We start from the raw sequence: 25,324 nt of genomic DNA, 5'->3' as shown, positions 1-25,324 counted from the left end.
GCCGGCCGGGCAGAGTAGTCGGATGGGGAGTCGGCAAAAGCGGCCGGGCAGTTTGACTGAGGGGCTTTGCTAGCCCCGATGTCTTGAAATATCGTCTCACCGTCTTCGGGGTATTCGTGTCCAATTACTCCGACAGTAAGGTCAGGTAAGCTTTTTCTCCACTTTTATCTTTCTTTTCTATTTTCTGACATTTGTTTTGACTTAGTAATAATACTAAATCATTTTATTTTCTTCCGACAATTTTTGCAGGGACCTAAGGGGTTATTCCAAAGCCCCTCAGCAAAAATCAGAATTTTTGGACATAAATAAGATATATCACATATATATATATCCAAGGCAAATAATTATTGCATTAATTCCAAATGCCCAAAATAAATACTTATGAGCTCCTGAAAATGTTGGTTTGATTTTTATCTCTGTCCTATATTTTCAGAGAGCAACATGAGCATTTTCTTGGAGCAATTTTTTTATTTGGGTCATTTCTAGAATGATTCTAAGGGTTTCACAAATCCCCATTTCAAATTTAAATGAAATTTCAACATGATGCAAACATGAAGGCTAGCCTAGGTCATACCAGAACTAGGGATGTGACAACTCACCCCCACTTGAAAGAATCTCGTCAAGAGACTCAGGGGTCGGCGGAAAGAAAGTGGGGTACTCAAGTCGAAGACAATCTTCACGCTCCCAGGTAGCTTCTCTCTCGGAATGATGAGACCACTGAACCTTGAGAAACTTGATGTTATGACGTCGAGTGACATGCTCTGCTTGATCAAGAATGCAAACAGGGTATTCTCGATATGTGAGGTTATCTTGGAGATCAAGCGTTTCGTGGTCCACTCCGTGGATGGGATTCGAGAAGCAACGCCTGAGTTGAGAGACGTGGAAGACATCATGAACTCAAGAAAGATGTGGGGGTAGTTCCAACTGGTAGGCAACCTCTCCTCGTTTAGCGAGAATGCGAGAAGGACCAATGTAACAAGGAGACAACTTGCCCTTGATACTGAAACGATGGGTACCCTCAAAGGGGTAACCCGAAGGTAAGCTTTGTCGCCAACTTCATAAGCCACTTCCTTCTGACTATGGTCATACTGGCTCTTTTGACGAGATTGGGCTGTTTTCAAATTCTCATGAATGATGCGAACTTGCTCTTCTGCCTCCTGGATCATATCCGGTCCAAAGGATTGTCTTTCACCGGTTTCTGACCAGTTCAAAGGTGTTCGACATCTTCGTCCATACAGAACCTCAAAAGGAGCTTTCTTGAGGCTGGATTGGTAGCTACTGTGTCAGGACCCTGATTCCAAGTCACATCAATCTAGCCGGTAACACCTCATATCACTTTGCGGCCTCACACACGGTATTCCCACGGGTGTCGCCTTACCATGGCCCGGGTCCGTTTGCGCCTTTTGGCTCATGTATATGATAATGTCGCTAGCATCCATATGACAGAGAACCCGGGCCGACATGGCTAGTCGTGAACTCAAAGCGGCACTAACCTATGGCGACAGGCATACATGAATCACATCGAGCATGTCAGTCAGCAGCGTGTGAATCCGGGTTGTAGCACAGGGCTAACAGGACTCCGGGAACCCGGGCTGTAGCAGGCTAGGCAGGACTCCGGATGTCACCGCGTGACATTTCCCTGAAGGGACAGACATAGGAACGAAGTTAAACACATGCCGGCCAGTCAAGTGATCTGAGAAGTAGTGCTGGGCTAGCAGGACTCCGGTGAACCGGGCTGTAGCGGAATACTATGGCTCAAGGAAGCACTAGACTACATTTCCCCATAAGAGAGGCTGCCAAGGATAAACAACTAGATTGTTGGATCCCACACATACCAAGCATTTCAATCATACACACAATATGCTCGATATGTGTAAATACAACATGGCATCACAACATAACTCTACGACTCAAAGTATTTATTCATTAGGCTCCGGGGAGCGAGACATTACAAACATGGGTCTTATGACCCAACATACAGAGCATACAAGCAACAAGCACCTGCGGAAGCTTAACATGTTTGAGTACAGACATCTACAAATGGAAAAGGGTGAGAAGCCTGACTATCTACCAGATCCTGCCGAGGGCACAAGATCATAGCTGAGGTATCAAGCTAAATGTCAAAGTCCACGCGAAATTACTAGCGAGACTGAAGTCTCTCTGCAAAACATAAATTAAGCAAACGTGAGTACAAATGTACCCAGCAAGACTTACATCAGAACTATCTACATATGCATCAGTATCAGTAAAGGGGGTGGTGGAGTTTAACTACAGCAAGCCAGCTTTGACTCAGTGGCTAACCTGAACTACGAATGCAAGCAACTCTTTTGAGGTGGCGCACACGAGTCCACATATTCACCATTCAATACACCACCATGGATCCGCTCTCATCTCCCTACGAGAAGGCCATCCATAGCACTCACACTTATCTTATGAGTGTTAGAGTACCCACATTCACTTGTCTATGAACTGTTATAGGCAACCCAGAAGTCCATTACCGCGGACAAGGCTATTAGAATAGATGATGTTAACCCTGCAGGGGTGTACTTCTTCACACATGATCTCACCACTTACCGCCGTTTACACGACATGTACTCGGCAACCTTCAAGCAGAAGCCCAACGAGGGTGTCGGCCACGGCCTACCTAAACACTCAAGTCTCTAGTCCCGGTTTATCGCCTATCCAGGTTCCATCCGCAGGGAGTCCGGCCGAGGTTTCCCCATACGGCCCTGAACGATGTGAACAGGGTTCCCGGGACACCAAACGGGTGCCCGGTACACCGTGCCACGGTGTATCTACCGCAACATAGCCCACCCCTAGGGTCAGCGCTACGCACGGCCGCCAACACATAACCTACAAACACCAGAAACTATTTGCAACTCCTGGACAGAGGACAAGGGTGATCAAGAAGCCAAGAGGGTCCATTGGTTTCGGGCCCAATGCGTGGTAGTAACTGTTTCATGGATCACAAACACAGAACTCAGTTCCTGAGGACGGTTTCAATGAGACAACCCACCATGGACTCCTACATGTCCTCTCACCGCTACCTTTACCAAATCGTGTTCACACACTTAGCTCACACACTGTAGGACATGTTTACACACCTCCGATTCATCCCCGATGAATTAGACCTGACACAACTCTATGCAATAGCAGGCATGACAAACAAGAATGAATGAGTAGACACATCAGGGCTCAAACAACTCCTACTCATACTAGTGGGTTTCATCTATTTACTGTGGCAATGACAGGTCATGCAGAAGATAAGGGGCTCAACTACCGCAGCAAGTAACAGTTGAATCATTGTTGTCCTAATGCAGTAAAAGAGAGCAGGAGCGAGAGAGTGGGATTGTATCGGAATCAACAAAGGGGTTTTGCTTGCCTGGCACTTCTGAAGATAACATTGAGTCTTCATCAGTGTCAATGATCACAGCGTCGGAGCATCGTCTACCGAGAGGGGACAAACACCGGCAACTGAGAAAGAACTCAATCAACACATGAAGATATGCAACAATATGATGCATGCTATGACATGGCAATATGAATATGTTTTGAGCTAATGCAACTAGCAACATGTTAAATGGAGTTGGTTTGAACCCTAGGTTCAAATTCAAACTCCATATGTGAAATTCAAATGCCATTTAATTGATTTGACCTGATAAACAGGTATAAGTTGATCCAACATGCATGAAAGTGGCACAGATGGATTCCTTGAATTTTTCTGATAATTTTTCATATATAATTTATTTCATTTGGAGCTACGGTTGATTTTCTATTATTTTTGGAAGCTTTGGACATTTTCTGAATTAAATCAATCATTTCTAATTTATTTAAAATCCAGAAAGCATTACTGCGTCAGCCTGACGTCAGAATGATGTCATCAGGTCAACTGTGGCTGGCCAGGTCAAACCCGACCAGTGGGGCCTACTGGTCAGTGACACAATGCTGGCTCGAGTCAATGACAGGTGGGACCGGTCAAAGGCCACGTCAGCAAAGTCAACCTGACGTGTGGGCCTGGTGGTTTAGTCTAAGTTAAACAGGGAATAAATCCTGGGGTTAATTAGCGCGTGGGGCCCATCCGTTAGTGGCACAGTGTTTAGCTAATGGCGTCATTAGTGTTAACTAAGTGTGCCACGTCGGAGTCACCGGAGTTCAGCCGGCGGCGACCAAAACCGTGGCGGCAACTCGCCAGAGTTGCTCGGGTTTCGCGTACAGGCCATGGTTTGAGCCGCGGTTGGTCTCTACGGGTAGCTGGCGTTGCAGCGCATCGCCTGGTGGCAGTAGCCGAGCCTGGGGTGGCTGGAGTCGACGATGGCGTCAAGTCGAGTGGCGGCCGGAGTTCGGGCACCTGCGGGTTTGGCGTTGTGGTGCATGGGAGGAGGAGCCGGTGGGTGAAACGTGCTCCTGGGGGTGCACTGAGTGCAGTGACGCGCTCGGTTTGGACGGAGGCATACCAAAACGACGACGGTGACAAGTCCGGCGTCGGTGAGGTCTCGGTCTCGACGGAAACGAGGGCTATGATGAGCTACTGGGCATGGGAGTAGGGGGATCGATAGAGGAGCTCACCGCGAGTTCAGAGGTGGCCTCGGCGAGATCGGGGAGGGGCTGGTGGTGATGAGAGGTCGCCGGCGATCTCGGTGGGCGAACAAAGAGGGTCGCGGCGGTGGCGGTGTTTCAGCGCGTCCGGGGCCTCGTGGCTCATCGAGGAGGTAGAGAACAAAGTGGCGGAGCCTCTGGGCGCGTCGGTGAGGCGTGGGGTGGCCGGTGGCCACGGCGGTGCGCATCGGCGGCGACGGCTACGCTCGGCGGTTGCGCGTGAGAGAAACGGAGGAGGGGGATGAGCGAGGGAGAGTGTGAGGGGGTTCCAGGGGCGTGCGTGGCGGCATTGGAGATGTCCAGGGCGACGAGGTGGCAGCTGCCGGCATGGCACGCCGCAACGCCATGGCTGTCTTCTCCTCTGCCTTCTGGCAGGAGGAAGAAGACGCCCCTGCCCTCGGTGGGCTGGGCCAGTTGGCTGGGCTGCCAGCTGGGCCGGCCAGGTGGGCTGCAGGTGAGGTTACTCTCTCTCTCTCTTAATTTAGTTTCTGTTTATTTTTTTCTTTTCTGTTTTGAATTAGTAAAAATACTAATTCATTTTGTAAAATCCTGAAAATAATTGTGGGCACTTTTGAAACTATTTCCAATAGCCCCCAAATGTTTTCAAGATTATTTGGACATTTAAAATAGTTAATAGAATTTAAATGTCCTAATTCAAATACTTATGATTTAATTCAAAAATCCATAATAGCCTCCAAAAATATGAAACCATTTTTGGCAGAGGGTTTAGCCAGGACCAAAGATGGTGGACATTTATGAAGGGCATTTTGGGTTCATTGAAAAGTTTCAAGTTTGAACCTAGTTAATTCCTTTAATGCTAGGGTTTAGGCAATCCCCATTTCAAATTTTAATGGAATTTAATCATGATGCAAGATGATGATGCAAAGACAAGCAAGGGCTGAACTGGGGATGTGACAGCTCACCCCCACTAAACAAGAATCTCGTCCCGAGATTCAAGACGTGAGGTAAGAGGTCAAAGGGGAACACAAACTAACACAATCTTCATGATCCAATTAGGCTTCTCGAAGATGTTGGTTCATTGCTTCAAATTGATCTTGACGTCTTTGCTTTCAAGATCTTCATTCAACTCGATGACAACGAAAAGAGATTCTACAAGAAACGATCTCCTAGAAGATCGAGCAACTCACGATCAACTCACAGGATGAGACATAGTAACATCTCTCGAGTTGAGACAGAGAACACATCGAGAGGGATGGAAGAACAAGCGACGGGGTTTGATTGGGTGGGCAACAATTCCACGCTTAGAAAGATGGTGGATGTTGTCAAGGTGGCGAGGAAATAATTGCCATGATCCCGTAACGGGGCACCTCAGGGATGGTGACTCGAAAAACTAATCCCTTATGTGGAAAAAAGAAATACTTTTGATACAAAGATCATTGAAATTCTTTATACCAGCCTAAGGCAATCACAACGATCCTTTGAAAGAGCTCGAAGAAATGGCATACTCGGACTAGGATGGACGATGTGGACTACCTTGTTGAAGACAACGCAATGGATGATTTTTGCTTATCACCGGATATGGAGGGACCCAAAGTAGAATGGCACAATGACGGTGCAAGATGGGAACAAAATGCAAATGCTGGGAATTTTCCAACCATCATACATGCCTGAGATTCAGATCTGGTTGGTAACAGGGTATTCCAGATAGCATGTCCAGAAAAGGAAAGTTTGCAACACGAACCAACGAGATGGAGTTGCAAGATTCTCGGGAGATGAACTTGGTAGCAAGCTCCAAAACATGAGCGGGTTCTGCTACAAGCATGTGAACATGTTGTCCGAGACAAGCGTGACCATGTGGTAGTCTTATAATAAAATACTACCAAGTTCAGGTTGGGAACCATCATTGAGGATAACAAAGTCATTACGCCAGTCCATGGATTAGATCCCAAGCATAGACTTCTCTTTCTTGAACAAATTAATCAGTGGCTTGGTGTGCTAGGAACACATACAGAATGGAGGCAGCCAACCTATCAAACCATAGAGTACTTCGCACATATGCGTGACTAATTTGGGCTGATTCCAAGGGAAACAAAACAAACCTTTCTCAAATTCATGGCGGCAACTTACATCAGATGCACATGAATTAGAGGAAGTCACATCTGTCAACCGGACATATGCTTCATGATCGGGACATGAGGGCAATGCTTATAAAGTTTCCAACACTAGGTTGATGTTCAGTCATGAATCATGGGGGAGACAAAATGTTGCTGACGGGCTCAACAACAACTCATCAGAATTTCCATATCACTGGACTTCCACCATCATGTGAACACGGTGCTAACATTGGTCAGACCAAAGATGTAATGGTGTATGCTCGAGGGATCAACCACGAGTAAGACAACACTACGAACATCGTTGGTTCTGATTTAACTTGACGATAACCCATACTCAAGTCAAAGTTTTGACAAGACAATAGATCCAACAACTGATCACGAGGACCAATTGGTGAAGATACCATCTTTCTTCAACACACACACAACACAAAAATATCCCTTCAGGAAGAACCAAATTCGGCAAAGCCTTTTATCTTCCAACTCTCCAAGTTGTTGTTCAGCTTAACCAACTAGCTCAGGGGTATCCAACACAGATTCTTGGAGAATGGGTGGTTGGAGGAAAACCAACATGATCACGAACTCAACATAGCGGTCAGGTGACAACCAGGTAATACTTCCGAGAAGGTAATCGGAACATCACGAACCACTGATATGATACTAAGCTCGAGATCAATCTTGCTTTTCAGGTCAAGACGATATGATCGATAGAGCAAGGGTTTGGCAAAATCCTAACTAGTTGATCGAAAAGTGCACCAGGAAATAAGGACTAGGTAGCACAATCTATCTTAGAATGATGATTCAATAACCAACACGCTAAGAATGAGAATATTGTCCATTAACTACCAAGCAATGGAGTTGCTAGGAGTATTGATTTCACACATCACGACTCACTTGCCGGCATTCCGGTTACAATAACACGAGAACCGAGGAATGAACAATGATGGCAAGAAGTATCACTGCGTCAAGAATTCATAAGAGAAGCTGCAATTCTCATGACACTCTTGACATAAAGATGGTAACGCTCCAAGGTAGAGCGGAGCAAAAGCTAGATTGGCATTTTGATCCGCGGAATACAATTGCTTTGACCCAATCCTTGAAGTGGACAGGGTGCTGGAGTTTGTTTCTCCTCGTCATTCCGAATAGAATGGCTTGACGGACCACAAGAATAATAGGCATCGGCAGCGAATGCACGCATACTCTTGAGTATCAAATGATAGACAAAGGTCAGAATACAACTAAAGAGAGACGGTTCAAAAGAACATATATCTTTCTGAGTTGTGGATGCATAGATTAGTATGTCGAACGAGTTCAACATATTTCTTCCGGATAACCCATGCAGAAAGGTAGGGTTGGTAGAGTCACAACATAGATTGGAGAACTCATTAGAAGCACTCTGTCGTGACCTTTTGGTTCAAAAGAACTCCTGCCAAGAATGGCTCATGATAATTGGAAGAAGGATGTACCACGAACCTCGAGGAGTATCGCAAAGGTTACTAATATCCTAAGGGAACTAGCAAATACTAACAACACGAAGTAGGGTGAATCTCGGGTTCAAAAACCCAGGAGTAGAATACCTACTACTAATTGGCATCACGGGATGCTTTCGAGAATGGTGGCCAGAATCATCACACCGGAACACAAAACATGGCTAGATTACTAGGTGACTCCCTAAAACGCCTAGGGTCATAATAATAGCTCCAACATCTGTTGACGCAATAGAGTACCTCAACTCACCGGTAGTGTGATTAATCTGGCCCAAATGGACAGCAGGAACAGGAGGAAGGGTTTGCAAATGCATCAGACTACTTAGAAACCTGGGATGACTCGGAGAACATAACGGCTGTAAATGCTCAAAAAGATTGGAGACATGCTACAAAAATGGTGGCATAGCCACTCAGAATCACAATATCAAGGTTCCGAGACCAATTATGAACACACGGAAGTACTGGAAACTGAACTGCGGCATGAACCCAACAATCCTAGGCAACTACGGTTTAGTAACACGTCATCCTGATAGATAGATGAGAAGGCCTAGTTTCTTAACCCACGTAGAATGAGAAGAGAATGACTCAGATCAGAGGGCATAAGGGAAAGGAGTAAAAAGAGCCTTACGTTCCTTCCACAATCAATTCCCCTACATAACTAAAGCATTTCTAGACACAACTTCGACCGGTATGGCTTGGTAAACCTACAGGTAGTCAGGCTCTGATACCAAAGCAGTCAGGAGCCCGATTCCAAGTAACATCGATCTAGCCGGTAACACCTCATATCACTTTGCGGCCTCACGCACGGTATTCCGACGGGTGTCGCCTTACCATTGCCCGGGTCCGTTTGCGCCTTTTGGCTCACGTATATGATAATGTCGCTAGCATCCATATGACAGAGAACCTGGGCCGACATGGCTAGTCATGAACCCAAAGCGGCACTAACCTATGGGGACAGGCATACATGAATCACATCGAGCATGTCGGTCAGCAGCGTGTGAATCCGGGTTGTAGCACTGGGCTAACAGGACTCCGGGAACCCGGGCTGTAGCAGGCTAGGCAGGACTCCGGATGTCACCGCGTGACATTTCCCCGAAGGGACAAACACAGGAACGAAGTGAAACACATGTCGGCCAGTCAAGTGATCTGAGCAGTAGTGCTGGGCTAGCAGGACTCCGGTGAACCGGGCTGTAGCGGACTACTATGGCTCAAGGAAGCACTAGACTACATTTCCCCATAAGAGAGGCTGCCAAGGATAAACAACTAGATTGTCGGATCCCACACATACCAAGCATTTCAATCATACACACAATATGCTCGATATGTGTAAATACAACATGGCATCACAACATAACTCTACGACTCAAAGTATTTATTCATTAGGCTCCGAGGAGCGAGATATTACAAACATGTGTCTTATGACCCAACATATAGAGCATACAAGCAACAAGCACCTGCGGAAGCTTAACATGTTTGAGTACAGACATCTACAAATGGAAAAGGCTGAGAAGCCTGACTATCTACCAGATCCAGCCGAGGGCACAAGATCGTAGCTGAGGTATCAAGCTAAATGTCGAAGTCCACGCGAAATTACTAGCGAGACTTAAGTCTCTCTGCAAAACATAAATTAAGCAAATGTGAGTACAAATGTACCCAGCAAGACTTACATCAGAACTATCTACATATGCATCAGTATCAGTAAAGGGGGTGGTGGAGTTTAACTGCAGCAAGCCAGCTTTGACTCAGTGGCTAACCTGAACTACGACTGCAAGCAACTCTTTTGAGGTGGCACACACGAGTCCACATATTCACCATTCAAAACACCACCATGGATCCGCTCTCATCTCCCTACGAGAAGGCCATCCATAGCACTCACACTTATCTTGCGAGTGTTAGAGTATCCACTTTCACTTGTCTATGAACTGTTATAGGCAACCCAGAAGTCCATTACCGCGGACACGGCTATTCGAATAGATGATGTTAACCCTGCAGGGGTGTACTTCTTCACACATGCTCTCACCACTTACCGCCGTTTACACGACATGTACTCGGCAACCTTCAAGCGGAAGCCCAACGAGGGTGTCGGCCACGGCCTACCTAAACACTCAAGTCTCTAGTCCAGGTTTATCGCCTATCCAGGTTCCATCCGCAGGGAGTCCGGCCGAGGTTTCCACATACGGTCCCGAACGATGTGAACAGGGTTCCCTGGACACCAAACGGGCGCCCGGTACACCGTGCCACGGTGTATCTACCGCAACATAGCCCACCCCTAGGGTCAGCGCTACGCACGGCCGCCAACACATAACCTACAAACACCAGAAACTATTTGCAACTCCTGGACAGAGGACAAGGGTGATCAACAAGCCGAGAGGGTCCATTGGTTTCGGGCCCAATGCGTGGTAGTAACTGTTTCATGGGTCACAAACACAGAACTCAGTTCCTGAGGACGGTTCCAATGAGACAACCCACCATGTACTCCTACATGGCCTGTCACCGCTACCTTTACCAAATCGTGTTCACACACTTAGCTCACACACTGTAGGACATGTTTACACACCTCCGATTCATCCCCGATGAATTAGACCTGACACAAGTCTATGCAATAGCAGGCATGACAAACAAGTATGAATGAGTAGACACATCAGGGCTCAAACAACTCCTACTCATACTAGTGGGTTTCATCTATTTACTGTGGCAATGAAAGGTCATGCAGAAGATAAGGGGCTCAACTACCGCAGCAAGTAACAGTTGAATCATTGTTGTCCTAATGCAGTAAAAGAGAGCAGGAGCGAGAGAGTGGGATTGTATCAGAATGAACAAAGGGGTTTTGCTTGCCTGGCACTTCTGAAGATAACATTGAGTCTTCATCAGTGTCAATGATCACAACGTCGGAGCATCGTCTACCGAGAGGGGACAAACACCGGCAACTGAGAAAGAACTCAATCAACACATGAAGGTATCCAACAATATGATGCATGCTATGACATGGCAATATGAATGTGTTTTGAGCTAATGCAACTAGCAACATGTTAAATGGAGTTGGTTTGAACCCTAGGTTCAAATTCAAACTCCATATGTGAAATTCAAATGCCATTTAATTGATTTGACCTGATCAGCAGGTATAAGTTGAGCTAACATGCATGAAAGTGGCACAGATGGATTCCTTGAATTTTTCTGATAATTTTTCATATATAATTTATTTCATTTGGAGCTACGGTTGATTTTCTATGATTTTTGGAAGTTTTGGACATTTTCTGAATTAAATAAATCATTTCTAATTTATTTAAAATCCAGAAAGCATTACTGCATTAGCCTGACGTCAGAATGATGTCATCAGGTCAACTATGGCTGGCCAGGTCAAACCTGACCAGTGGGGCCTACTGGTCAGTGACCCAGTGCAGGCTCGAGTCAATGACAGGTGGGACCGGTCAAAGGCCACGTCAGCAAAGTCAACATGACGTGTGGGCCCGGTGGTTTAGTGTAAGTTAAACAGGGAATAAATCCTAGGGTTAATTAGCGTGTGGGGCCCATCCGTCAGTGGCACAGTGATTAGCTAATGGCGTCATTAGTGTTAACTAAGTGTGCCACGTCGGAGTCACCGGAGTTCAGCCGGCGGCGATCAAAACCGTGGCGGCAACTCGCCGGAGTTGCTCGGGTTTCGCGTACAGGCCGCGGTTTGAGCCACGGTTGGTCTCTACGGGTAGTTGGCGTTGCATCGCGTTGCCTGGTGGCAGTAGCCGGGCCTGGGGTGGCCGGAGTCGACGACGGCGTCAAGTCAAGCAGCGGCCGGAGTTCGGGCACCTGCGGGTTTGGCGTTGTGGTGCATGGGAGGAGGAGCCGGTGGGTGAAACATGCTCCTGGGGGTGCACTGAGTGCGGTGACGCGCTTGGTTTGGACGGAGGCGTACCAAAACAACGACGGTGACAAGTCCGGCGCCGGTGAGGTCTCGGTCTCGACGGAAACGAGGGCTACGATGAGCTAGTGGGCATGGGAGTAGGGGGATCGATAGAGGAGCTCACCGCGAGTTCAGAGGTGGCCTCGGCGAGATCTGGGAGGGGCTGGTGGTGATGAGAGGTCGCCGGCGATCTCGGTGGCCGAACGAAGAGGGCGGTGGTGGTTGCGGTGTTGCAGCGCGTCCGGGGCCTCGTGGCTCATCGAGGAGGTAGAGAACGAATTGGCGGAGCCTCTGGGCGCGTCGGTGAGGCGTGGGGTGGCCGGTGGCCACGGCGGTGCGCGTCGGCGGCGATGGCTACACTCGGCGGTTGTGCATAAGAGAAACGGAGGAGGGGGATGAGCGAGGGAGAGTGCGAGGGGGTTCCAGGGGCGTGCGTGGCAGCGTTGGAGATGTCCAGGGCGACGAGGGGGCAGCCAGGGAGGCAGCTGCCGGCGTGGCACGCCGCGGCGCCGTGGCTGTCTTCTCCTCTGCCTTCTGGCAGGAGGAAGAAGACGCCCCTGCCCTCGGTGGGCTGGGCCAGTTGTCTGGGCTGCCAGCTGGGCCGGCCAGGTGGGCTGCAGGTGAGGTTACTCTCTCTCTCTCTTAATTTAGTTTCCGTTTTCTATTTTTTTCTTTTCTTTTTTGAATTAGTAAAAATACTAATTCATTTTAAAATCCTGAAAATAATTGTGGGCACTTTTGAAACTATTTCCAATAGCCCTCAAATCTTTTCAAGGTTATTTGGACATTTAAAATAGTTAATAGAATTTAAATGTCCAAATTCAAATACTTATGATTTAATTCAAAAATCCATAATAGCCTCCAAAAATATGAAACCATTTTTGGCAGAGTGTTTAGCCAGGACCAAAGATGGTGGACATTTATGAAGGGCATTTTGGGTTCATTGAAAAGTTTTGAGTTTGAACCTAGTTAATTCCTTTAATGATAGGGTTTAGGCAATCCCCATTTCAAATTTTAATGGAATTTAATCATGATGCAAGATGATGATGCAAAGACAAGCAAGGGCTGAACTGGGGCTGTGACATATTGTTATAAGCAAACTCGGCGAAGGGAAGACACTTCTCCCAATCCATACCGAATGAGATAACACAAGCTCTAAGCATGTCTTCGAGAATTTGGTTGACCCTTTCCACCTGACCACTTGATTGAGGGTGGAAAGCGGTACTGAAGGAAAGAAGGGTGCCCATGGCAGTTTGGAAACTCTCCCAGAAATGTGAAGTGAAAATACTACCACGGTCTGAATTGATCTCAAGTGGAACACCATGAAGTTACACTATTCGAGAAATATATAAGTCAGCGAGCTGACTAGCAGTGATACTCTCTCGAACAGGGAGGAAGTGAGCCACTTTGGAAAGACGATCAATGACTACGAAGATAGCATTATTCCCTCACTTGGTCCTGGGAAAGCCGGTGATGAAGTCCATACCAACTTTATCCCATTTCCTCTCAAGAATAGCTAAAGGCTGAAGGGTGCCAGTAGGCATTTGCTGCTCTGCCTTAACGCAAAAACAAACGTCACAGTTAGAAATGAACTGAGAAATGAACTGCTCTGCTTCTCTCTTCATCCTAGTCCACCGGAACCTCTGGCGCAGGTCCTGATACATCTTAGTACTACCGGGATGAATCGTGAGAGGAGATTCATGAGCCTCCTTAAGAATCAGTTGTCGCAGATGTTGATTCTTGGGAACCACCAAGCGATTCTCAAATAAAACAACACCTCGATCATCTATGGAGAAACTGCCACCAACTCCCTTGTCAATGTTTCTCTTGATCCGGGAAATTCCCGTATCCTGCTTCTGAGCAGAGATGATCTGATCCACAAGAGTAGGTTTCGCCACCAAGGTAGAAAGGAATCTGTTAGGAGCAATGTGAAGGTTGAACTTACATAACTCCTCATGGAGAAGTGGTTGGCCCTGTTGCAACATGAGATTGTTGCAATAGGACTTACGACTTAGTGCATCAGCCATGACATTTCCCTTGCCTGGGGTGTAGGTAATCCCTAAGTCGTAATCTGAGATCAACTCCAACCAACGCCTTTGCCTAAAGTTCAAATATGGTTGGGTGAAGATATACTTGAGACTCTAGTGATCGGTGTAAATCTCGCAACGCTTACCAAGAAGGTAATGTCGCCATGTCTTAAGTGCATAGAATACAGCTGCAAGCTCTAGATCATGTGTAGGATAATTCTCCTCATGTGGATGCAACTGTCGAGAAGCATAGGCAATGACATGACGATCTTGCATATGAATGCAACCTAGTCCCTGTCGTGATGCATCACAATAGATAACAAAGTCCTTAGTGAAATCCGATGGCACCAGTATGGGAGCAGAAGTCAGGCGTCTTTTCAGTTCCTGAAAACTATGCTCACACTGTGGGAGCACTCAAACCTTTTATCTTTCTTGAGAAGTTCCGTCAGAGGTTTGGCCACTTTGGATAAGTTTTCAACGAAGCGGCGGCAATAAGTGGCTAGGCCAAGGAAACTCCTAACTTTCTTAATTGTTTCAGGCGGAGTCCAATCAAGAATGGCCTGAACTCTCTCGAGATTGACGGCAATGCCCTTGCCAGAGATCACGTGGCCGAGATAGGTCACTTCTGGCAACCAAAATTCGCACTTGGAGAACTTGGCATAAAGGCGGTGCTCTCTGAGTTTCTCTAACACAAGTCTAAGATGTTCGGCATGCTCTTCCTTGTTCTTCGAGTAAATAAGAATATCATCGAGGTAAACCACGACGAACTTATCTAAGTACTCCATAAAGATCTAGTTCATCAAGCGGGAGAATGTAGCTGTAGCATTGGTTAGACCGAAGGACATGACGGTGTACTCGTACTGGCCATAACGAGTGACAAAAGCCGTCTTAGGAATGTCCCCGTTTCTGATCTTGATTTGGTGGTAGCCTAACCTCAAATCCAACTTGGAAAAGACTAAGGATCCAGCGAGCTGATCATACATGTCGTTGATCCTGGGGAGCGGATACTTGTTCTTTATCGTGACCAAATTAACAGGACGATAATCTACAACCATCCGGTCCGTACCATCCTTCTTCTTGACGAAGAGGACGGGGCAAGCCCAGGGAGAAGAACTAGGACGGATGAAACCCTTTTGCAAGGATGCATCGAGTTGTTTCTTAAGCTCAGCTAGTTCTAAGGGTGCCATCTTGTAAGGTCTTCGAGAGATTGGGGCGGTTCCTGGGATAAGATCTATGACAAACTCTACATCTCTATCAGGTGGAACACCTGGCAGTTCCTCTGGAAAGACATCCAGGAAGTCACAGACTACCGGGATACCTTCAAGGTCAGGAAGAGGGTTGGCATTAAGAGAATAGACTTGGCGCTTTGCATCTCTAGTGGAGACAGTGACTAACTTGCCAGATGGGTGTGTAAGCTAAACAGACCTGGTGAAACAATCAATCTTGGCATGATGAGCTGTCATCCAGTCCATACCCAAGATGATGTTAATATCTGAATACTTGAGGGCTACAAGTGATGCAAGGAATACAAGTCTGTCGACAAGGATTTCATTACCATGGATTATTCTGGTAGTTTGACATCTAGACCCTGGAGTTTGGATTTCAAGTGGAGTTGGCATATCACAAAATCACATGTCGTGCAAACGAGCATAGTCTTCAGAGATGAAGGAGTGAGATGCTCCGGTATCGAACAGAACCGAAGCTGGATGACAGTTGACAAGGAGTGTACCAAGAACGACATATGGATCATCATGAGCATCTTTAGCTGAGACGTGATGCACACATCCACGTTCAGTGGGAGCTGACTTGGCACTAATCATCTTGCATGGTGGCTTACCACAGCCAACAGACTTCTCAGGCAGGGGTGGAGCATAGTTGGTTTGAGAGCAGTCACGTGCATAGTGTCCTGGCTCTCCACATGTGAAGCAAGTCCTTGAAGTAGCACGTGTACCCGCATTGACAAGCGGTCTACCAGTAGGCCTGGGTGGAGCATGTAACTGAACTGGGTGAGGCGCCACATAAGAGGGCCTCGGTGAATAACCGGGTGGAAGAGCGGAGTTCGGAACCCAAATCCGGCTCTTCTGAGAACTAGAACCGGAGGAGGAACCCAAATCACGGGTGTGCTTACGAGACTCCTCGTAAGTGAGATGAGCTGTCTCTGCATTAATGGCCTTGTTCACAAGGGCCTGGAATGTATCGCAGTGATGCAGGTGGAGATCACGATGCAACTTGGGGTTGAGACCCTTTCGGAACCTAGCCTGCTTCTTGGATTCTGTGGACACCTCTTCTATAGCATAGCAGGCAAGGTTCTCAAACTCTCTACTGTAAGCATCAATAGCCATCTTACTCTAGGTGAAACTACAGAACTCTTCTCTCTTGTGGTCAATGAGAGCCTGAGGAATGTGATGCTCGCGAAAAGCCTTAGTGAAATCTCTCCAGGTGGGTGTCTGGCTAGCTGGAAGCATAGCCTCATAGTTCTGCCACCAAAGACTAGCAGGACCTTCCAGACGATAGGCAGCGTAGGTGACCTTGTCACTTTCAGCTACGTTCGCAGAACACAGCTTATGAGTGATACTACGAAGCCAATCATCTGCATCGAGTGGTTCAATGGAACTATGGAAGGTAGGTGGTTTCAGACCAATGAATTCATAGATGGTCGCTGACTCTTTGCACTAGGGTGTGGTGTTCTCCTATATAAGTGCTAACAAGCGGTTAGACTCACGCTTTTTCCTCTCCATCTGTAGCATGAACTCTGCCAATGAAGACTGGTTGGGAGGATCCTCATCCCTACCATCTCCGGGGTTCCGACTACGAGCAACAGAACTTCGGTTAACCGGCAACATCCTGAAGAACGAAACCAGAGAAAACAAGGATGGATTCAGCACCAACTATAGGATGCAGAAGGTAGCACAAGAAATTAGTATCTCTCGGACTCCTAGGACAATTCCGGCAGCATAACGGCAGTAAAATTCTCAAAATGAGACATTCTGCAAAAGACGGGGTAGCACCAAACTCAACATCATCACTCAAGGTTCTGAGATATTAGTAAACAGGCTACAGCGGAGGTACTCAAACTGGGATATGACTCGGATCAACCAATCCTTAGAGACTATAGAGTAGTAACACGTGATCCTGATAGACGGAAGAGTAAGCCTGGTCCCTTAACCCCATAGGAAATATAGGATGACTCAGATCAGAAGGCATGAGGTATAAGGAGTAAAAAGAGCCTTACGTTCCCTTCCACAATCAATTCCCCTATATAGCTAAAGAATTTCTAGACTCAACTTCGACCAGGTTGGCTTGGTAATCCTACAGGCAGTCAGGCTCTAATACCAAAGCTGTCGGGACCCCGATTCTAAGTCACACCGATCTAGCATGTAACACCTCATATTACTTTGCGGCCTCACGCACGGTATTCCCACGGGTGTCGCCTTACCTGGCCCAGGACCGTTTGCGCCTTTTGGCTCATGTATATGATAGTATCGCTAGTATCCATATGACAGGGAACCCGGGCCGACATGACTAGTCGTGCACCCAAAGTGGCACTAACTTACGGGGACAGGCATACATGAATCAACATCGAGCATGTCGGTCAGCAGCATGCGAATCCGGGCTATAGCACTGGGCTAACAGGACTCGAGGAACCCGGGCTGTAGTAGGCTAGGCAGGACTCCAGATTTCACCGCGTGACATTTCCCCGAAGGGACAGACACAGGAACGAAGTGAATCACGTCCCGGCCAGTCTAAGTGTTCCAGAGCAGTATTGCTGGGCTAGCAGGACTCCGGTGAACCGGGCTATAGCAGATTACCATGGCTCAGTGGAAGCACTAGACTACATTTCCCCATAAGAGAGGCTACCAAGGATAAACAACTAGGTTGTCGGATCCCACGCATAGCAATACACGTCACACATACGCATCACATGCAAGTATGTGTTGTACAACATGGCATCACAACATAACTCAAACTCATATAGATAAATGCCCAGAAGAGCCACATAACATTAAATACAAACAGGGGTCACATGACCCATCATTTAGAGTATACAAGCAACGGAAGCATTACATGTCTGAGTATAGACAACTACAAAAGGAAAAGGCTGAGAAGCCTGACTATCTACAAGTCCCTCCCAAGGGTACAAGATCGTAGCTGAGGTAACAAGCTATTTGTCGAAGTCCAAGCGGTACTACTAGTGAGACAGATGTCTCACCTCCAAAACATAAATAAAGCAAACATGAGTACAAAGGTACTCAGCAAGACTTACATCAGATCCTATCATACATGCATTTGTATCAAGAAGGTAATGTGGAGTTTAGTAGCAGCAAGCCAGCTTTGACTCAGTGGCTATCCTGTTCTATGACTACGAGAAACTTCTTTGAGGTGAGGCAGCGCACACGAGTCCACTAATCACCACATCAATACACTACCATGGATTCATCCCCGTCTCTCTACGAGAAGGCCATCCATAGCACTCAGACTTGTCTTGAGCATTTTAGAGTATCCACTTTAAGTTGTCTATGTACCACGTAAGCATCCAAGAAGTCCATAACCGAGGACACGGCTATTTGAATAGATCATGATAACCTTGCAGGGGTGTACTTCTTCACACACGCTCTCACCACTTATCACCATGTACACGTCATGTATCTCGGCAACCTTCAAGCGAAAGACTGGGGAGGGTGTCGGCCACAACCTGACTAACCACACAAGACTCTAGTCCAGGTTTAGCGCCTATTCGGGTTCCATCCGCAAGGAGATCCAGCCGGGGTTTCACTCACGGCCCAAAACGATGTGTACAGGGTTCCCGAGCCCACCATCCGGGTGCCACTCTGTACACCGGGCCACGTGTGCCTAGTCTGTCCCAAGTCCACCCTGCCGGGTGCCACTCGGTAGAAAAATAGCACTACCTACAAACACCAGAAACTATTTGCAACTCCTGGACAGAGATCAAGGCGGTTAATAAGTTGAGAGAGCTTGGAGCACCCGGAGCCCAATGTGTGGTAGTAGCTAATCATTGGACAACTTACACAGAACTCAGTTCTTAAGGATGGTCCTAATGAGACAACCCACCATGTACTCCTACATGGCCTCTCACCGCCACCTTTACCAAATCGTGTTCACACGCTTAACTCTTAGCACCAGAACATATCGTAACACTCCAATTCATTCCCGATGAATCAGATCTGACATAACTCTAAGCAATAGCAGGCATGGCATGGTAGGAACACAACATGGCTTAATCAACTCCTAGGCATGCTAGTGGGTATTAACTATTTACTGTGGCAATGACAGGTCATGCAGAGGAATAGGTTCAACTACCGCAGCATAAAGTAGCAGTTGAATCGTTGTTGTCCTAATGCAATAAATGGGAGCAGGAGCGAGAGAGTAGGATTGTATCAGAATGAACAAGGGGGTTTGCTTGCCTGGTAGATCAACAGGGGGGGCACTGCTCCTCCGACAGGTACTCTGGATCGGTCTCCGGAGCAGGACCTATCAAGAAGGAACGGTGTCGGCAATCAAAACACAATCATATGCAACAATATAATGCATGAACATGGCATGAGTATGTGATGTTGTTTGAGTTAATGCAACTAGCATTCATTTGGTTGAAGTCCATTTGAACCAAAGGTTCAAATGCACCTCCAAAATAAGCATATATAAATGCCATTCATGTGTTTTCTCATATACAGCATGTATAAGTTGGTTTGTCATCATGAAAATGGTACAGATGGATAGATTGCATTTTTATGATAATTTTTCATATATAAATTATTTCAATCTGAGCTACGGTTGAATTTCTATGAATTTTTGAAGTTTATATCAATTTCTAGATTTTCCTGATTTAATTTAAAACCAAAAAAATGATATTTTGCGTTAGCACAGCGTCATGCTTACATCAGCAGGTCAATGGCGCTGACCAAGTCAAACCTGACGTGTGGGGTCCACACGTCAGTGACTCAGTTAGTTAACAGGGGGGTTTATTTAGTCTAATTAGGATTAGTGGGCACCGAGCCCACTTGTCAGCGACTAACTAGCTAACTAACATAGGTTATTTAGTGTTAAACTAATACTAACTAAAATGTCAGGGGGGTGGCCCACGTGTCAGTGACACAAGGTGGAAGGTCAAACCCCGGTCAGCGGGGTCAAACCCGTCGGCGACTCGACACCAGCGAGGCCAGACGCAGCGGAGGGCCTCAGATTTGGTCCTCCGGTGACCAAATGGGCCGCAGAGACCATCTCCAAGGAGCTGGTGCTCGCGTGCATCTAGTGGAGGCGACAGGAGGACGCAGGGTAGCCGGAGCTCGCCGGAGCGGATCTCGGGGCGGCGGCCGAAGCACGGCTCCGGGCAGGATGTGGTTGCAGGGCACGGCAGGGGCTGCAGAGGGCCTCTACGGTCTCCTGGCGTCACCAGGAGCACGATGACGCGCGCGGGAGCGGCTGGCTCGGGGTCTGGCCACGGTGGCACGATGGCCGGCAGCGAGGCGCTCGCGGTTGTGACGGGTAGCAGGGCTACGACATGAAATCGAGCACGGGGAAGGAGGGGAAACGGAGGAGAGCTCACAGCGGTCTCGATGGAGTCAAGCGCGAGCTCGGGGCAGGCCTGGACGAGGTGAATCGACGGCGAGGACCTCCAGGTACCGAGGTCAAAGAAAACGTTGGGGACGGTGTTGTGGTTCTTCTCTAGTTGCTTGGCTCGGCGTGGATGAAGAAGATGACGATGCGGAGCTCGGGGACTCATCGGCAGGGAGTGGAGTGACCGGTGGCCATGGCTACGGCGAGCGGCGGCTCCGATTGCGTGTGGCGGTCGCGTGGGTGAGAGATGGGGAGGAGGAGAGTGAGCGAGAGAGAGGGAAAAAGATCAAGGGGGTGCGTGGCGACGTCTGAGCGCGACGAGGATGAGCCAGGCAGGCAGCTGCCAGTGTGGCATGTCGTGGCGCCGTGCTCGGCCTTGCCTCTGCCACTAGGCAGAGGTTGAAGACTAAGATGCCCCTGGTGGGCTGGGCTGGTTAGTTGGGCTGCTAGGTAAGGTCAGGTAAGCTTTTTCTCCAGTTTTGTTTTTCTTTTCTATTTTCTGACATTTGTTTTGACTTAGTAGTAATACTAAATCATTTTATTTTCTTCTGACAATTTTTGCAGGGACCTAAGGGGTTATTCCAAAGCCCCTCAGCAAAAATTAGAATTTTTGGACATAAATAAGATATATCACATATATATATATATCCAAGGAAAATAATTATTGCATTAATTCAAAATTCCCAAAATAAATACTTATGAGCTCCTGAAAATGTTGGTTTGATTTTTATCTCTGTCCAATATTTTTAGAGAGCAACATGAGCATTTTATTGGACCTTTTTGGAGCAATTTTTTTATTTGGGTCATTTCCAGAATGATTTTGAGGGTTTCACAAATCCCCATTTCAAATTTAAATGAAATTTAAACATGATGCAAACATGAAGGCTAGCCTAGGTCATACCAGAACTAGGTATGTGACAACTTCCATCAGATCCTATCATACATGCATTTGTATCAAGAAGGTAATGTGGCGTTTAGTTACAGCAAGCCAGCTTTGACTCAGTGGCTATCCTATTCTACAACTACGAGAAACTTCTTTGAGGTGAGGCAGCGCACACGAGTCCACTAATCACCACATCAATACACTACTATGGATTCATCCTCGTCTCTCTACGAGAAGGCCATCCATAGCACTCACACTTGTGTTGAGCATTTTAGAGTATCCACTTTAAGTTGTCTATGTACCACATAAGCATCCAAGAAGTCCATAACCGCAGACCCGACTATTCGAATAGATCATGAAAACCCTGCAGGGGTGTACTTCTTCACACACGGTCTCACCAATTATCGCCGTTTACACAACGTGTACTCAGTAACCTTCAAGCAAAAGCCCGGCGAGGGTGTCGGCCACGACCTAACTAACCACACAAGTCTCTCGTCCAGGTTTATCGCCTATTCGGGTTGCATCCGCAAGGAGATCCGGTTGGGGTGTCTCTCACGGCCCCAAACGATGTGAGCAGGGTTCCCAAATCCACCATCCGGGTGCCACATGGTACACTGTGCCACAGTGCCTAGTCTGTCCCAAGCCCACCTGTCCGGGTGCCACTTGGTAGACTACTAACACGACCTACAAACACCAGAAACTATTTTAAACTCCTGGACAGAGATCAAGTCGGTTAATAAGTCGAGAGAGCTTGGAGCGCCCCGAGCCCAATGTGTGGTAGTAGCTAGTCATTGGACAACTTACACAGAACTCAGTTCTTAGTGACGGTCCCAATGAGACAACCCACCATGTACTCCTACATGGCCTCTCACTACTACCTTTACCAAATCGTGTTCACACACTTAACTCCCAACATCAGAACATAGCACTGCACTCCAATTCATCCCCAATGAATCAGACCTGACATACTCTAAGCAATAGCAGGCAATGCATGGTAGTAACACAACATGGCTCAATCAACTCCTACACATGCTAGTGGGTTTCAACTATTTACTGTGGCAACGACAGGCCATGCAGAGGAATGGGTTCAACTACCGCAGCATAAAGCATCAGTTGAATTTTTGTTGTCCTAATGCAATAAACGAGAGCAGGAGCGAGAGGGTAGGATTGTATCAGAATGAACAAGGGGGTTTGCTTGCCTGATAGATCAACATAGGTGCACTGCTTCTCAGACAAGTAATCTGGAACACTCTCCGGAGCAGGACCTATCGAGAAGGAACGATGTCGACAATCAATTCACAAGCATATGCAACAATATGATGTATGAAGATGGCATGAATATGTGATGTTGTTTGTGCTAATGCATCAAGCATTCTATTTGGAGGAGGTCCATTTGAACCAAAGGTTCAAATGCAACTCTAAATTAAGTCTCTTAAAATGCCATGAATGTGTTTTCACATATACAGCTGGTATAACTTGGTTTTTCATGCATGAAAATGGTACAGATGGATAGATTTAATTTTTCTGATAATTTTTCATATATAAGTTATTTCAATCTGAGCTACGATTGAATTTCTATGAATTTTTGAAGTTTATATCATTTTCTAGATTTTCCTAATTTATTTTAATACCAGAAAATGAATAACCGCGTCAGCATTACAGAGGCATGACGTCAGCGGGTCAACCGTGGCTGACCATGTCAAACCTGACGTGTGGGTTGCACACATTAGTGTTATGGTTAATTAACAGAGTTAATTAATAGTCAAAATAATCCTAAAATAAAAATTATCAGGGATGGGCCCCACATCTCACTGACCCACACGGGTCAAAGCTGGGTCAACAGGGGGGTTAGACCCGGTCAATCCCACCAGCGTTTAGCCGCCGGCGAGGCCGAACACGGCGGAGGGGCTCGGGATCGTTGCTCCGGCGACCATTTGGGCGGTGGAGACCACGGGCGAGGAGCCAGCGCTCGTCCGCTTCATCTGGAGCAAGTGGGAGAGGCGGGGACGGCCAGAGCTCGCCGGAGCGGAGCTCGGAGCGGCGGCCGGAGTTCGGTGGCGTGCGGGCGCAGTGCTGCGGTGCACGACAGGGGCTGCGGAGGGCCTCTACGGCCTCCTGGCGTCACCAGGAGCACGGTCACACGCTTGGTTTGGGCGGAAGCGGGCCAGAATGACGATGGCGACATGCACGGCGGCGAGGTGCTCGCGGGCGCGGTGGTTGAGCTAGCTAGACGGGGCAAATGAGCACGGGGAGCAGGGGGAAATGAAGTAGATCTCACGATGGATCCAACAGAGGCGTCAGCGAGCTTGGGGAAGCACTGGTGCGGCCGGAGCGTCGTCGGCGATCTCGGGCAGCCGGTTACGAAGACGATGGCGATGGCGGCGCTCCAGGGCCTACCGAGGCGCGTGGCTTGGCTTCGAGGACGAGGAAGACGGCGCGGAGCTATTGGGCACGTCCGAGGGGCGAGGCAGTGGCGGTGGGCGCGGTAATGGCGAACGGCGGCGACGGGCGCGTTCGGTCCGAGGAGAGGGAGAGATCCAGGGGAGGAGGGAGAGCGTGAGAGAGTGACAGAGGTCCGGGGCGGCGCGTGGCGACGTTCGGGACGGCCAGGGCATCGAGGGAGAGACCAGGCAGGAAGGTTGCATGGCGCCCATGCGCGCGGGCGACGAGCGCGTGCCTCTCGTCCTCCTGGCGCCAGGAGGACGACGACTGGCACTGCCAGTCGGCTGGGCCGGCCTGTTGGGCCACTGGGCCAGGCCAGCCTGCATAGGGAGGTAAGTGCAGGTGGGTTTTCTTCCCTTATGTTTCCTTTTCTATTTTTCTGACATTTGTTTGATTTAAAAACAATAGCAAACTAATTTATCTACTTATGGCAATTTTTGTAGGAGCTAGTGGTATTATTCTAGAGCTCCTCATCAACTAGCATAATTTTTGGACATATATAAAATATATAACATATATATATATATCCAATGCAAATAAGTATTGCATTAATTCCAAGTGGCAAAAATAATGTTTATGAGCCCCTGAAAATATTTGTTTGAATTTTACCTCTGACTAATATTTTCAGAGAGCAACATGAACATTTTCTTGGACCTCCTTGGAGCAATTTTTATCTGGGTTATTTCCAGAAATGACCTCTAAGTGTTTCACAAATCCCCATTTCAAATTTAAATGAAATTTAAACATGATGCACACATGACTAACTAGTCTAGGTCATACCAGAACTAGGGATGTGATAGCCTCCGGCAAGGATTCAGGGAAGCATGCCGCCTCCGAGTGCACAACACCCATTGACAACGTGCCGGAGTGTTCCAACAGCAAGAGATCCAAGGTTGCTGCACCCCATGTGAAGAAGGTCCCAACAGGACTAGCTGTCATTGATGGTACTTTCACTATTAGCACCACCCTTGATGATAAATAGGAAAGCGTGCTCGTCGCCTTCCTGCGGGCAAATATCAATGTGTTTGCTTGGCAGCCAATTGATATCTCTGGTGTTCCCAGGGAGGTAATTGAGCACCACCTTGCTCTCTGCCCACATGCCCGACCCGTCAAGTAGAAAGTATGGGAGTAGGCCTTGGAGAGGCAGCAATTCATTGCTGAAGAGATCTATAAGTTAGAGGCAGCTGGTTTGGTCAGAGGAGTATTGCATCCTACATGGATTGCAAATCCAGTGGTGGTCCAGAAAGCCAATGGGAAGTGGAGGTTGTACATTGATTTCATCGATCTCAACAAATCTTGCCCGAAGGACCCATTTCCCTTGCCGCGCATCGACTAGATCATGGATTCCA

The sequence above is a fragment of the Triticum urartu genome, chromosome 6A (genome assembly GCF_056163025.1).
Source record: "Triticum urartu cultivar PI428250 chromosome 6A, HENAU_Tu73, whole genome shotgun sequence".
Classification (NCBI taxonomy): domain Eukaryota; kingdom Viridiplantae; phylum Streptophyta; class Magnoliopsida; order Poales; family Poaceae; genus Triticum; species Triticum urartu.
The sequence above is the reverse complement of the archived record's forward strand: the minus strand, read 5'-3'. Positions refer to the sequence as shown.